This window comes from Moschus berezovskii, chromosome 9 (genome assembly GCF_049115385.1).
Source record: "Moschus berezovskii isolate FMDL1 chromosome 9, NW_MosBer_1.0, whole genome shotgun sequence".
NCBI classification, from domain to species: domain Eukaryota; kingdom Metazoa; phylum Chordata; class Mammalia; order Artiodactyla; family Moschidae; genus Moschus; species Moschus berezovskii.
The window spans coordinates 74,757,452-74,765,948 of record NC_142468.1 but is presented as its reverse complement, the minus strand read 5'-3'; the positions used below and the strand labels follow the sequence as shown (position 1 = coordinate 74,765,948).

At 43.4% G+C, this 8,497-nt stretch overlaps 1 long non-coding RNA gene across 1 annotated transcript; it reads left to right on the top strand.

The window, feature by feature from the left end:
• Positions 1 to 734: 734 nt before the first annotated feature.
• On the top strand, positions 735 to 5,878 carry LOC129563278 (uncharacterized). The gene is made up of 4 exons (XR_008687337.1): positions 735 to 863; positions 1,716 to 1,836; positions 2,001 to 2,081; positions 5,593 to 5,878. It is a non-coding gene; the product is annotated as an uncharacterized LOC129563278 (long non-coding RNA).
• The last annotated feature ends 2,619 nt before the right edge of the window (positions 5,879 to 8,497 follow it).

The following is an 8,497-nucleotide window of genomic DNA, read 5'->3' as shown; positions in this document are numbered from 1 at the left end:
TAACACTTTCAGAATGAAAAATAGTATCTTTATATGATATGGCTATAAGATAATGAGACACACCTATTACCCACCATAAACCCACATTTTCTCCTAATAATTCAGAATTGCTCTTTTTCCCCCTGCACTTTGCTTTGAATTAGTAAAAAAAAAAAAAAAAGTATTATTTTCAAAACAAATAAACATGATCACAACAAGGACAATAAAACACACCATCAGCCTGTTTACAGACTGTCCTTTGCAATTTCCATTGCCAGGCTCTGAACAACCCCGTTATTTCCTAAGAAAAACTTAGAGTGGCTCTAAGGGCCACTTTTTTTCTTTTTGCTTTCTACAGCTCCTAAGAAGGGATGTGACAGCATGGATTCACGTATCCACCCTAATGCCAGAGCAGGGCCTCACCTACCAGCCCTGCATCCAGCCTGCTGGCTCCCTCAGGTCAGTGCAGCTCTCACCATGTGAGTCATCTGAAAAATTGAACTGGGCAGCTCAGCCCTTGAACAGTCATTCCACTCCCATGAAGATATTTTCTGAATAAGCACTCAGCAACCACATTAGCGTCAGTTAAAAAGCAAGATATGGGCGTTTCTTTTAGGGCCAGGGTAAAGAATGGCTTTCTATGGCACAGGAAGAAGGCAGTCCTAAGGTCAGGTAGGTACTTTAAAAATGTGAGCACTGAGCTAGTCATACTCTTTACCTTCTCGTCTAAAAACCACACATTGCCCAAGAAGGATGGAAGATCTGGAGGTGGAACATGCATCCCTATTAGGGACATGAAGAGCTGGACTAGGAACAGAGTTTCCAGAACACACTCCTGCACAGGACCCTGCCTCTACTACACTTCTCCCACTTCTGTTAAGAAGGTAAGAGTGGAAGTCTATGAATCTACTGGATATCTAGAATCAACTCGGACTATTGCCTGCCTTAGCTTATTGGTTCCCCATGACTTTACAAGATTCAAAACCTGTACATTTCATCACAATTAACTAATAAGAGTAGTTCATTGAATAAAATAAATTTTTATGACAGCTCTTTAATTGTCATCGGATAATGTTTATTGAGAGTTCCTCCAGGTGTTCAGGGAAGTGTATTAATTTATTCTGTTTTTCAACAAACATGTACATAACTGCTCTCAGTATAGCTCTGTGCTCAGCATCATAGGAATAAAAACAATCCTGGTCTATGGGGAGACCGGTCTAGTATGGGATACATTGCACTGTTTGTACATTAAATAATCATAAAACTGATAAGTACAGTGCATTATTGGTACTATATATCTACTCTTTAAAACAATACCCAAACACAAACAGTAAGGTGACACAGAAAGTATGAGATTATATGCATAAAAGTGTTACTCGTCTCTCAGTCGTGTCCGACTCTGTGACCCCATGGACTGTAAGCTGCCAGGCTGCCCTGTCCATGGAATTCTCCAGGCAAGAATACTGGAGTGGATCCTCTCCAGGGGATCTTCCCTACCCAGGGATTGAACCTGGGTCTCCTGCATTACAGCAGATTCCGAGCCACCAGGGAGGCTGGTGTGTATATGTGTGTGAAAACAACTGTAAGTGAAAACAGCAAACTGCTCTACTCAGATGAAATTATCTTTGGGGAATAAAGGTATAAATAATCTTTATTTTCTTTATGTTTCAACTTTAAAATGTTGTCCACATTGAATATGTAATCCTTGAATATGTAATGTGAAAATTATATTACAGCACAAATTTAAAAACAAAGAATTTGAGTGAGGAAGTGCTTTCTTAAACTGGGCAATCAGGAAGGCTTTGCAGGCAAAGGACAAGTGAACTCAGCCTGAAGGAACACAGAGGACTTTAGAAGGTAAGCAAGGAGATGGGGAATTGGGTGAGTGTGGGCAAGGAAAGGAGAATTCATAGTTGGAAACTGTAAATATCTCGGTTTGACAGCAATATATTGTATAACAATGGTAATGAATAAGGCTGACTTTCAGAGGCAGTTACAGGAGTTCCTTCCTTATTGTACAGGACCATATGAATACTGGATATCATTCAATTGTTGATGGGCCATTCTACGTGGAGGGATGCACAGGAGTGGAAGACAAGCTGGTAAGCAGACATCATGAGTGCATCCAGAGGAGAAAGGGTCCCTGACTTTCAGATCTGAAGGGAATGTCCTCACTGGGTCATAGCACAAAGTTCTCCAACCTGGGGGAAGGTCACTTTGTCCTCAGACGGTTGGAGCATTCTAAATGCTGAACCGTGCAAGGCCTCGAGCACATTTAGCAGATGGAGCATCGGAGGTGGAAGGGGCTTTGGAAAATTCACTATTGTTTCAGTAATTTGATATTAATTGTTCCTGTGAAGCACTTATAAGCTAGACTCTATACCCATCACAACACAGAGATGCAGACAAGCGTCTTTCCTTGCTGGAAAGAGGCATAGCCTTTATGCAGCCTCCTTCAGAGATGATAAAGTATTTATTCCAATGGGCTAGTGGTTAAAACTAAAATTCTGAAGCTTCTCAGAAATAATCACTTTTAGGTGGGTGTCACCTTATGGGAATCCAGCTGCAATTTCCCATTGCCTTTTGTCACAGCTGCAGTATTATTTTTCCCCTTCATTTTATGACAAATTCCTGAAACTTGAGGTCTTTTCTGTTCACCCCAATCCTCACTTCTATGATCAGTTATCACTCACTTTAACAAACACTCAGTTCAGTTCAGTCGCTCAGTCGTGACTGACTCTTTGCGACCTCATGAATCACAGCACACCAGGCCTCCCTGTCTATCACCAACTCCTGGAGTTCACTCAAATTCATGTCCATCAAGTCGGTGATGCCATCCAGGCATCTCATTCTCTGTCGTCCCCTTCTCCTCCCACCCCCAATCCTTCCCAGCATCAGAGTCTTTTCCAGTGAGTCAACTCATCGCATGAGGTGGCCAAAGTATTGGAGTTTCAGCTTTAGCATCAGTCCTTCCAATGAACACCCAGGATTGATCTCCTTTAGAATGGACTGGTTGGATCTCCTTGCAGTCCAAGGGACTCTCAAGAGTCTTCTCCAGCGCTGAGGCTGGTGAATTTGTCAGCAACCAGAATAATAGCCCTTTTAAAATTCGCTTGCATGCTCAGTCATGTCCAACTCTTTGCAACACCATGGACTGTGGCCCATTAGGCTCCTCTGTCCATAGCATTTTCCTGGAAAGAAAACTGGAGTGGGCTTCCATTTCCTCCTCTAAGGGATCTTCCTGACCCAGGGATTGAACCCTCGTTTCCTGTGTCTCCTGCATTGGCAGGTGGATTCTTTACCACAGAGCCACCTCAGAAGCCCTTAATACTCATTTAATATTTAGCAATACAATAAATTTTTGTCTAATGGAAATAGCATGGCTAGACTTGCAACCACACCTGGACATGAGGCAGTTCAAGCAAAAGGATTTCCTTGATGCATTGTCTTGACCACATACATACAACAAGTTGATATGAGACGAGACCAAAGGCACAGCATATCTCTGCTCTCACTTGGGGAAAACATGTGAGTGGTGGAGCACCTCTGCTCCACACAGGTGCTGGGGGACCTGGGATTGTGCAGTAAGTAAGATGTGCTTGCTCACTGTACAAGGACCTAGACAGAAATGTAAGTGAGGTTCTGGGTTTTCTGAAAAAAGACTAGAAGCTCAGGGAGGTTGTTGGCTGGGCACAGCTAGGTATGGTTATGTCTAGCTCTTTTGCTCAATGAGAATTTGGAAGAATGGATCCAGTTGTTCTTTAGGGTCAACAGTGACTGCATTGCATCTTCCTGATTGCTTGGGTTTCTGAAGTGAAGCCACAGAATCGCAGTGCCTCTCACCACACTGCAGAGATACCTGCACCCTTGTTACTAATAGGGTGCTGGTATGGGCAGCCTTGAGTACCACCCCTTATCCATCTTAAGAACACCACAATGCCAAAGCGGCTGACACCAGGCTCTAAGTTCTGTATACACAGTGAGATGAAATATAACATTATCAACCTAGTACTTACTGAGTGGCTGCTGCATACAAGACGCTGCACAGAAGGTCCAGAAGAGGGTATTTTCACTTTGCCACTTGTTCATTTACTCAACAAGCACTTGTTGAACTGCTTCTAGGCACCAAAATCCCAGTGAAAGAAAGCAACATGGGGTTAACACACCTGCAGAACAGCTTGTGTGACTACACACCACAGCCAGTCCCAAGCTGCTTGGTCCCTCAAGTAGGGTAGGAGCAGAGTCCAAACCAATACCCTGGGCTCCATGAGCTGCATCATAGGGAACCCTATGAAAATGGTTTCCAACCAAGACACAGATAATAACAGCAATCAATGTTCAAGTCCTGCCGTCTCTGTAATGTTAGAGAAATATCAATTATGTGGGAAGGAAAGCAAGGGACAATCAAGTTAGCCAGACAGAGTTAAGCTACCAGAAAGAAGCTACAGTTGATCTCATTCCGAGGACTCTGGTGTGAAGGAGTTTGAGGTAAACTGCAGAGAAGATGGAATAGGAGCCTGACCAAGGGCCGTCATCCTTTCAGACCAACCATGAGTAAACTGTGTGCAGTAACACGAATGAATTCCTGCCTCTGACTTGGTTGCCCAGCACCTCACTACCCTTCCCCAGAGTTTGGTTGAGTATGAAAACCAGCTCTAGCTTGAAACGCTGGACATACATAACGATCATTTCTGAGGGCAGTGCTCTTTGTGCCCGGGTGAGGGAAGCCACGTGTGTGAGCAGAAACAGGCTTCCTCATGACTGAACTGTTTCTGTGGCTCGGGAGGCGCAGAGCTGGTGAACAGACGTGCCCTCACTGCCTCTGGCCATCTCTGCTCCATCCAGCTGCCAGCACAACTCGGACAGATACTGGAAAGTACACGGTGTTTCCTGCCCTTCGGCCCTCCCCAGCGACCAGGCTGTTCCTCACCTTCCAGAACGAGACCCTGCTGTTCCTCAGGCAGGAACCTCGCAGACCTGGCACGTCACGTCGGCTGTCCTTGCATGCTGGTCGCTGTGCCCAGTGGACTGACATCCATCCCCCCTTGAACGAGGGGTGTTTCACCCTTTGATCCAGACTCATCAGGAGCAGCAATAATAGAGGGACAGGACTGTGTGAGTTTTCCTGGACCAGGAAAACTGTGTTGGAAAGAGTTTGAAAAAGAACAGAAATGGGGTGCACAGAGCCCATCTGCCAGAAACCCTGGAAAGGTTTATCACACAGCTTGTTGCTAAAAACAAGTACAGTGTTTACTAATAAACATGTTCACAGTTGTATGAACATTTTCTGGGAAAGAATAAAGCAAGAGGGAACCGAACTTTGTTAAAACACCAAATTCCATTAGAAGGGCTAAGCAGTGGCTTTATAAGTGAAGAGAATAGAAGATGACATCTATGGTATGTTTTTAAGGTCATAGGGAAGATGCCCTTCCCTTCAAAACAATCACACCCTTCTTCTGCCTCCCCTATTCCACCAAGACCCCAAACTATTCCACCATTAGAGCATGGTTCTTTCAAGGTGAATCTTTTCTAGGCTTCTCCTTTAACATGCAAATACCTTTAAAAGGGGTTCCCTGTTGACCCCTAATTTCTTACTGATCATGACTTTTTCAGCTTGCTTTCAGCCTGGATCCCACAGAAGAGCTCCAAGTTTTTGGAAGATGAAGATGGTTAGAGTGAGGAAAAGGGACAGAAGGCCCAGAAAGGGAGCTGGGAAGAGCCTTCCCTGCTCTGAGAAGGACAGGCCCATGCTAAGATGCACTTGAATGTACAAAATCAGCTCATGGAAATTCCCCTCTGTAAAGACAGTCTTGTTTTTATATCAAGTCTTTGGGAATTTGATTTTGACAATTCCTCTTGAATTTCTCTGAATCATTTTTAGAAGATAGAATAAACTGGAAGAATTAGGTGTTTAAATGATGTCTGTGTCTTGTGTGTATATGTGTGTGGACTTCCCTACAGCCCCTGAAATAAATTGGGACTAAACTTGGCAACAGTTAATTTACTATAAATAAATATGCTAAGCAGTGTGAGTTACTTACCAGACTCTTCACCATAAATGTCCTATGTGAAAACTGACCCCTGCTTGACAGCTCAGCTATTTTAAAGCTACACGTACAAATTCCTCAGCTCTGCTAATCTGTAAAGTCTAAAATGTCCTTGCTTCTAGGCTCTGTGGGTCTCTCCTGACAAGGAAAGTTGGTGTCAGGGAATAATTAGGTTCTGTTGGCGAGGGGGAGGGAAATGTCAAGAGCTTATTATTTCTGGTTACCTTGTTAGACATTTATATTGAAATGCTGCAGAAAATAACACAGACACACAGAATATTCAAGTCAATGAGAATAATTGCACTGGCTGAAGAGAACTTAATTTATTTTACTTTAAAAAAACAAACTGTTTAGTTTCAGAGCACCGAATCTAACTAAAACAGAAATAAACCAGACCAGTCTCTCTACAGAAGACTGACCAAAAAGGCTAGATCTCATTGTCTCAACAAACTGGCTATGAGACATGGATGAAATATTTATATCAGTAACTTTCTTTACCCCATCCCTTGATAGAATGTTACAGATCTTACACATATTTTTCAGCCTATCTCTCCTAGTCTATCCTTATGAAGATCCAAATATGTAAGCCATGAAGAAGAGGTTCATAGCCGCTGAGATTTTGTTGGAATGAATGAAGACTGATTTGCAACTCATAATCCCATTGAATAGAACATGACTCTCGTGAGAAACCATTATTTCTGCTTCTGACAAGTGCAGAATAATTGAATATTTCCATATCCAAATCCCAAAGTGATCAGCTCTTAAAAACATCAAGTTTAAATTAGTAAAATGATGACATTTTCATTTTTACATGGAGGCTGCAGCTGTGGAATATGGGGAAAACAAAAATTTTTAAGAAACCTGAGCAAAACAAGAAGCCTGAAGTATAAAAGTCCATGAATGATAAGCCAGGATTCTCACTAAGATTTACCTGATCAGTTGGCAGGTAAGGTTGTAAGGTAAGGCTGTATGCTCTATTTCATTTCGCCATAATCACTGGGGCAAGCAGTGTTTATGGGGTGCTCAGCATTGAGTGGATGTATCTTAGCTTGAGTTAGTAAGAACACTTAGCCCAAAGATATGAGATGGAGACAGGAAATTACAACATGTAAACCCAATGATAAGGGCCTTACTGCATTCCTCAACACTTCATACTTTTGTATATAGACAAGAAATTTTACTAACATTCTCTCTTCCCCTCCAGACCACCCTGACCCCAATTTTCCTCTGTGTAGCTGAATCACTGGTCAGATTCATGGCTCCTGATTTACATTTAGAGAAATAAAAAAACACAGATTAAATTATTTGCTCAAGGTCACCAATGGCAGAACTGGATTCAGAAACGACTGCTTCTTAATTCTCTGGTCACTGTCTCTCTTCACTTTAGCACAAATGTCAAATATTTTTATTTGAATTAATTTTTATCTCAGGTCTCTGTCTGCATGCAAAGTGCACACAGACTGTGTATGGCTAGAAGAAGCATCCTGTTATTTCTAGCAGGCAATTCCATCCCCCTCTGGAACAAGGTTCCATGGGCTTCGGAAGCTGGTCCCAGATTCTGTTGGGATGTGCGTGTGTGCACACGCACACTCACGGTGAGTGGGTGCATCAAGCTGATCTTGAGGGTCTGAATGGACTCAGGATGCCTGTGAGGGCAGCATCTTTATGTCTGATCCCCTATGCGGGAGCAGCAGTCACGCAGCTTGGATCAGGTTCCCAGCTCCCACAGGCTGTTCTGCCCTTGTCCCTGCAGAGGCCCCCTGGGGAGGCTTCAAAAGGGAGCCTTTGGTTGGCAAGACATCGACTTGTCACCCGCTGCATTTGGACCTACTCAGCAGAATGTGCCTTCCCAAGGTGGCACAGAGGGTACAACCCTTTATACACAGTGACTCATCTGTAATCTCTAGCTAACAGGGAATTTAAGCAAAATCCGCTTTACAAGACCCAAGTGTGTGAAACTAGAGGTCAGTGCGGGGCAAAAACTATTCAGGTCAGCAGGAGGGCTGGGGCCAGAGCCTCAACTTTTTCCATTTGGTGCTCTCTCATCATCTTCAAGTCTTTGGCTCGTTGTGCTCTCCTGCCCTTTTCAGCCACCATTTTAATCATCGGCCTTGTGGCTTCTCTCTGCCGCCCAGTGTCACTCAACTCCTCCTCCTTCCCCAGCCTCCCGAGCCAGGGCCAAAGGTTGTTTAAGGTCCTTGAAAATTCACTTTCATCTCCCACAAGGTGAAATGTTGTTTTCTGATGGAGCCTCACACTCCCAATGAGCTTGTGAAAATATACCACACAAAAATAGCCTCATGCTGACTGTGTGAGTCAAGAGTTTTCACATATTTAGCCCCAAATTGTTCCCTCTGGTTTTCCTCCAGACTTACAAGATACAATCAATCATTTCTGGATCTTTCCAAAGAATCCTCTGAGATGATCCAAGGGCTTTTTATTCTTTTTTTCCCCCCCTTAAATAATGTCTT